Source organism: Rutidosis leptorrhynchoides, chromosome 1 (genome assembly GCF_046630445.1).
Source record: "Rutidosis leptorrhynchoides isolate AG116_Rl617_1_P2 chromosome 1, CSIRO_AGI_Rlap_v1, whole genome shotgun sequence".
Taxonomy (NCBI): Eukaryota; Viridiplantae; Streptophyta; class Magnoliopsida; order Asterales; family Asteraceae; genus Rutidosis; species Rutidosis leptorrhynchoides.
The window spans coordinates 85,611,598-85,619,063 of NC_092333.1; positions in this window are offsets into that span (position 1 = coordinate 85,611,598).

A 7,466-nucleotide genomic window follows, 5' to 3' on the forward strand; every position below is an offset into this window, starting at 1 on the left:
CGTACGGGAGTGTAACTCCCCCACTTGGAACTACGTTTCATATCCACAACTCGTACAATGCTACTAAAGGTAGACTTTACCAACAATTGGGCTCACACGACCCATCACCATATCTTGCTCTAATCTGGAGCACCTGAAGGATTTCAATCAATCCTTAAACCCTTCGAACGAAAAGTGTAACACAATTACACAAACCATACCCCCGCAATCATCCAATTGCTTTAGTTTGTCAAATTCTACCTAGTCACTCATGTACCTAAGGGTTTCTCCTCGGTACCCTAAGTACAATGTAACCGCAACACAATCAGAGTCGAACACCACGCTAGTAGGTATAAAAGAGGCACCTAATATCGCGTCACGTAGACTCCTTTACCAACGTACATCGAGATCAACACTCGATTTCTCGGGTTTCATCCCGCCCGTCGAACCTCATGGTTCATCAACTTCAACACGAGAGCGAACACGCTCTAACATCCGAACACCAAAACTCATTTCCATTGCTTGGTAGAAACATTTCCCAAATACTAAGGAATGCTTGGTTACGCCAAGTCTTACGCCCTTCGCCCAACAATCAAAACGTCACCATAGGGTACTTCCATTAGGATCGTCACCCATGACGATAACATGCACAACACGATGCATTTAACATACTCCAACTCAAACGGCACATAATAAATAATCAAAGGACATATTTATTAAAATGAAATGTACCTTAACGTATCCTTGCCACCCCCGTCCCTGCTAACTCGGGACATTCGGACTTACGATGTCCTTCTTCTTGGCAATTGAAACATACTGTGCCATCACCCTTTGGCACCGGACATTCCCAAGACTTGTGACCCCTCACGCCACAATTGTAACACCTAGACGCATTAGAATCCGATATACCCGTCCGTGTACCACCCGTGCTCACACTCGGACCCTTAGTCCTCTTACTTGGAGCACCAAAAGAAACAACCCTTCTCTCACTTGAAGGTTCACCAACCTTCGATCGTGAATACGACTCGAAACCTCTAGCCGCGGCGAATAACTCCGCAAACGATTTCGCCTGAACTCTGCTAATCTTACTCTTCAAGTCATCATTCAAGTTCGATAGAAATCCTGCATCAACAAATGATCATTCCCCAAATACTCCAGGCAAAAAAGAGCCTTCGCCATAAAGGTCGTCTTGAGAGTATTCAAATCCATAGAACCCTGTTGCAAATTTCGCAACTCATTACGCATTTTCGATAAATCGGCTGAAGTCCAAAACTCCTCGAAGAATTCTTCTTAAACCCGTCCCACGATAACGCCATAAACGGTTCACCACCGACAAGATCAATCTTACCATCCAACCAATCCTTTGCTCTACCCCGCAACAAGCTCGTAGCGAGCCTTGTCCTCTTCTAGGGAGGACATTCAATCGTTCGAAAACACCCTTCGACATCCGAGATCCAAGTGGTGCTTACCAAGGGATCCGGTTTCCTATCGTACATCGGAGGTTTAGTCCTCATGAAACTCTTAAGACAACGCTCCATTTCACTGCTACTCCAAAATTCGGAATACCTCCTATCCATTCTTTCTTCCAACGCACCCATTTGCTCCGCAACGGCGGTCGCAACTCTAGCGTTAAACTCCAAATCGTTCGTCTCGATCCCGTTTCCCGTCGCCATTCTAAGGAATGCAAAGCGATTAGATCACGAACGTATAAAGCACACACACAATACCGCCCCATCTTGCTAAACACTCGTCGTACATCACTTGCTAGACATGATTTGCACCCGTAATAAGGTTTGCAAGTCCTTATTACGCACACACGTCGTATCAACTCGTTAGTACAATGACCGCCTCGCTCGATGATATAAACAAACACAAACAAAATTCTACGCTATATGCACATAAGCGAGAATTATTATCACAACACAATTAATATATTAATAATATCCGCATTACTAATATAAACGTTAGTCCACCTACAAACAAGGCACTAACTATAACCTATTCCGACCCGAAATCCTACAAGTCCCGCAACAAATAAGCACACACAAAAGTCTAAGTCAAGGCATCTATCTCAAGTCACCTAAATCCCTTAGACCATGCTCTGATACCACTTGAAACGACCCAACCTGTATTAAAACCGGCCCATAAAATTTTTTCCTTTTAATACACTTTAAATAACACTTTAGGTCCCAATTGTGTTTCCATAAACATCTTTAATACAATAGAAGGTTTAATAACCTTAAAACATTTATTACATTAGTTAATTGTCCAAACGAACATACACGACCCGACTAGTTTAGTTTCCAACAAAAACCGAGCATGGTGATTTGGAACTACGCTACCCAAATCCTAATCGAGTACAAAAGCAAGATCTTCTAAGCAACCTAGCCAAGATCTCTAATCCCCAAGTTTACCCGAGCCGCCAAGCATGCGAACCTATAAAAATATCAAAAACGAGAGGGTAAGCTAACGCTTAGTGAGTGAGAATATACTACATACATATATATGTATAAAATGGACACGCCACACAATTATCAAATACCGCATACCGAAGCATCCAAGTGTAAAGGCAAGCTAAGCTAGGCATACCATACGATCACTAAGCAACAAGTTAAAGATATCAACAAAGTATAAGTTCACCAACGACGATGTGAACAACGCCAATAAGCTACACCCGGAGGGTTAGCTACATCACGACAATACAACATTATATGTATACAATATATATGTATACAATATATATATATATATATATATATATATATATATATATATATATATATATATATATATATATATATATATATATATATATATATATATATATATATCTTGAATAAAATAATTTGCTTATGCTTACAACACAATAACCATGGTTATCCAAATCTTCGCAAGGGAATGACTTCGCGAAACAAGTCATCGATGTTCATAACAACCATTAGTGCACTTAACACTTCGTACACTAACCACACGGGTGGCATCTTAACACTTCGATACTTCACCCCGGGTGGCGTCTTAACACGTCGACGCTTCACCCCGAGTGGTGTCTTAACACTTCGACACTTCACTCTTCATTTTACTTGAGGTGGCATCTTAACACATCGATACTTCACCTCGAGTGGCGCCTTAACACATCGGCACTTCACCCGTTATTCTCTTGGAGTGGCATCTTAGCACATCGATACTTCACTCCGGGTGGTGTCTTAACACATCGACACTTCACCCCGGGTGGCGTCTTAACACATCGACACTTCACCCCGGGTGGCGTCTTAACACATCGACACTTCACCCGTCATATTACTTTGAGTGGTGTCTTAGCACATCGACACTTCACTCGTCACGTGAAATGTGGTGTCTTAGCACATCGACACTTTACATCTCACGCTACAACAAATAAATACATTATATACCTACGCATATAATTATTCCACTCACTATATTAACCCTTCGTCATTGGGGTTATATAAGTCCATATCACACGCCCATGTGATAACGTAGTGGTCAACCAAAATGCACAACCGTTCCAATTGGACCTATACACAAGTCCAACAATTCCACCTATACGAGAAGCAAGCTCTATAAGCGAGAACCCCTTCACCCGACCCGCACCCATCCTACACATACATATGCATATAGGATATTAACACTCACCTTGTCGCCTTGAAGAATGCTTCTAAGTAATCCGCAACTCGTCAATGGAAAGTACCTATTCCATTATCACAAATTCAACAACACACTTAGATTGGATTTACAAACCAACCCAATTTGACACTTAGTGCACATTCGACCCAAATGCACCTCCAAGTACAAACCGCGCCCAAACTAACCAATAATCACTAACACAAGTGATAATGGTCCTAATATGCCAATTAAACCCGAACACAAGTGTTAAACACTTATCGTTCTCAAAATCGCCCATAAACCCTAATTTTGACCCATAAGGTCAAAATCTCACCATTTACAAGTTTTGACACCAAAACATGTTTAACTCGGTTTTATACTTCAACTTAATCCATTTTAAGTTTACAACCCTCATTGAATCAACATTCGGGTTATAATCCTCAACAAACCCTAATTTCGACTCTAGTCAAAATTAGTCAACCACAAGAACCCTAAAAGTCTCCAAAACATCAATAATCGCTAATACTAGTGATTATACACCATCCTCAAGTCTTAAACATGGTTAAATCATTAACCAACCCAAAACCCGCCTTTAACAACAATAAACCCGAATATTGGTGTTAATCTCCAATTAACAACTAAATGGGTTTCACCTATGAATCATACAATCAAAAGCCCCAAATTTGAATGATGAACACGAAAATGAAATTTGGAGTTAGAGCTTACCACTAGAATCACTTGAGGAATTTATGTTTTGAGAGGAAAATAGGAAAGAAAAGGAAAAAGAAAATAAAGAAAATGAATGAGTGGATGAGGTTAAAGCCTCAAATCTGGCTCAAATGTGAAAAGACCAAAATGCCCTTGCTTCTCATTTAATATTTACAAAAATCTGGCACCAGTTTGCCCAGAATGCTGCGCCGCGGCCTAATTCGTCGCGCCACGACCTATAACTAGGTCTGGGATCATTCTTTGTCCTACTTCTGATCTCAATTTCAGTCCATTGTCACGCCGCGGCCTCCTTTGTCTCGCCGCGACACAAAGCACGATCTGAGTCATTTTCTCCTCACACAAGACTTAACACTAGAAAATGTCTCGAACCCTTCATACGCCTATCGTACATACCCAATTCACCTATAAATCATATACGGGGAAAAATGGGGAGTTACAGCAATGGTAGAAAATCCCTTAATAAATCTTCTGTAATAACCGACAAGACCTAAGAATTGTCGGATCTGCGTTGGCGACTTGATAATGCTAAAAACGAACACATATTTCATAGCATTATCCTTCAAGAAAGAAAAGCTTTTAGTTGCAATTGTTCTATTTACAAGTGATATTCGTTTAAAATAATAAAAGGTGAAGACAAAAGACAGATTCGATGAATTGAAGACGCAAATGACCAAAAAGCTATAAAGTACAAAGTACAATCCAAGTGGTTCAAATTATTGATGAGAAACGTCTAAAAATTACAAGAGTACAAGCCTTGAAACACAAAGTACAAGATATTAAATTGTACGAAAAGGCGTTAGAAAATCCGGAATCGAGACATGAACCAACTTTCAGCGCGCGACGCAATGGACCAAAAATTACAAGTCAACTATGCACAAGAATATAATATAATATATAATTAATTATATATATTATTATATATTATAATTATACGCAGCCCACGTTTTGGATTTAATCTATGAGCTGGATTCCAGACCTCCGCACTCGCGGAGGTGTAAAGCATAAAAGCTCAGCACTCGAGGAGCTCTACAGTGAAACGTGGGCCTATAAAAGGCCGCGCATTCTGATCGATTCCTTACTCTTTTTTTCAATCTCTCTCTCACGATATATATATATATATATATATATATATATATATATATATATATATATATATATATATATATATATATATATATATATATATATATATATATATATTACAATTTTAATTTTAATTTAAGATTAATAATAATAAGTGATAAGGCTAAAAAGGAACATATATTTCATAGCAATATCCCTTCTAAATAATAGGTTTTCATATGTAATTGTATTATATTTTCATTGTAATTGTTTAAATAAAAAAGTGCGAAGACAAAAGGCGAAAACGAAGATTTGAAGACACAAACGTTCAAAAAGCTCAAATGTACAAGATACAATTCAAAAGGTTCAATTTATTGATGAGAAACGTCTAAAAATGACAAGAGTACAAGTTACAAAACGCAAAGTACAAGATATTAAATTATACGAAAGGACGTTCGAAAATCCGGAACCGGTACCCGAGCCAACTATCAACGCTCGACGCAACGGAGCTGAAAGTACAAGTCAACTATGCACAAGAATATAATATAATATTTAAATAATTCATAATAAGAATAATAATAAATAATAAAAAGTTGTTAATTGAGCATAGTTAAGAGGTCATAAGTGAAAATTTCAATTCAATATTTGCCTATAAAAGGCAATTCATTTGATCGATTTATTTACACCTTTTCTTCTTTCTTTCTCTTTACATGTAATATATATATTTATAATTTTAATTTTAATTTTAGTTTAAGTTTAATAATAATTGGGTTATTGTAAGGAATGTTTTACGGGTTTTAAGTCAAAATTCTGTCCGTGCAACGCTACGCGATTAATCATCACTGTAAGCTATGTTCTTCCTTTTTAATTTAATGTCTCGTAACTAAGTTATTATTATGCTTATTTGAGCCGAAGTAATCGTGATGTTGGGCTAAAATATTAAGACGGGGTTATTGAACTTTGTACCATAATTAAGGTTTGGGCAAAAGACCGACACTTGTGAAAATTGGACTATTGACTATTAATAGATGGGGGGTATTGTCTAATTGAGTGACAACTCATTGGAGTCTGTCGAACCTATCTTCAAATTAATTAACCTAATAATTAATAATGATTATGGTTGTCCTTTTTAGTGACGTTCATATGGAATCTATTATAATCATTTAATTAATTATTCGGGTTGGGTAATTGATTATTCAAACTGATCAAGTGGGTAAATTAATATTCATATCTAATCAAAACAGGGGTAGATTACATACAGTGATAACTGGTGTAATTGTTGACAGAAGTGATAACTGCGTCACAGTTTAAATCCTTAATTAGTTGGAATATTTGACTTCGGGTATAAGGGTAATTTGATGAGGACACTCGCACTTTATATTTATGACCGATGGACTATTATGGATAAAAACCAGATAGGTATCAAATAAACCATGACAAAGGACAATTAACCCGAGTAACAATTAATTAAAATCAAAACGTTAAACATCATGATTACGGAAGTTTAAATAAGCATAATCCTTTTATTTCATATTCTATCGCAATTTTATTTATTGTTATTTTATTTATCGTCATTTATATATTTTACGCACTTTAATTATTGTCATTTATCTTTACGCTTAAAAATATAAAATCGACAAACCGGTCATTAAACGGTAAAAAACCCCCTTTTATAATAATATTACTATATATATATATATATATATATATATATATATATATATATATATATATATATATATATATATATATATATATATATATATATATATATTTATATAAATATAGTTTTATAAAAATATAGTACGTAATCACTAGCTCCCTGTGGAACGAACCGGACTTACTAAAAACTACACTACTCTACGATTAGGTACACTGCCTATAATGTTGTAGCAAGGTTTATGTATATCCCATCCGTAAATTAATAAAACTTGTGTCATATTTCGTAGTATTTTGTATTAAAAATAATACTATTTCGTACCCTCACGGTACCACATCAATAAGGTTATGTTAGCAAATGTTGTAAGTGTGTAAGTCAAAATTCTATCCGTGTAATGCTACGCTATTAATACTCA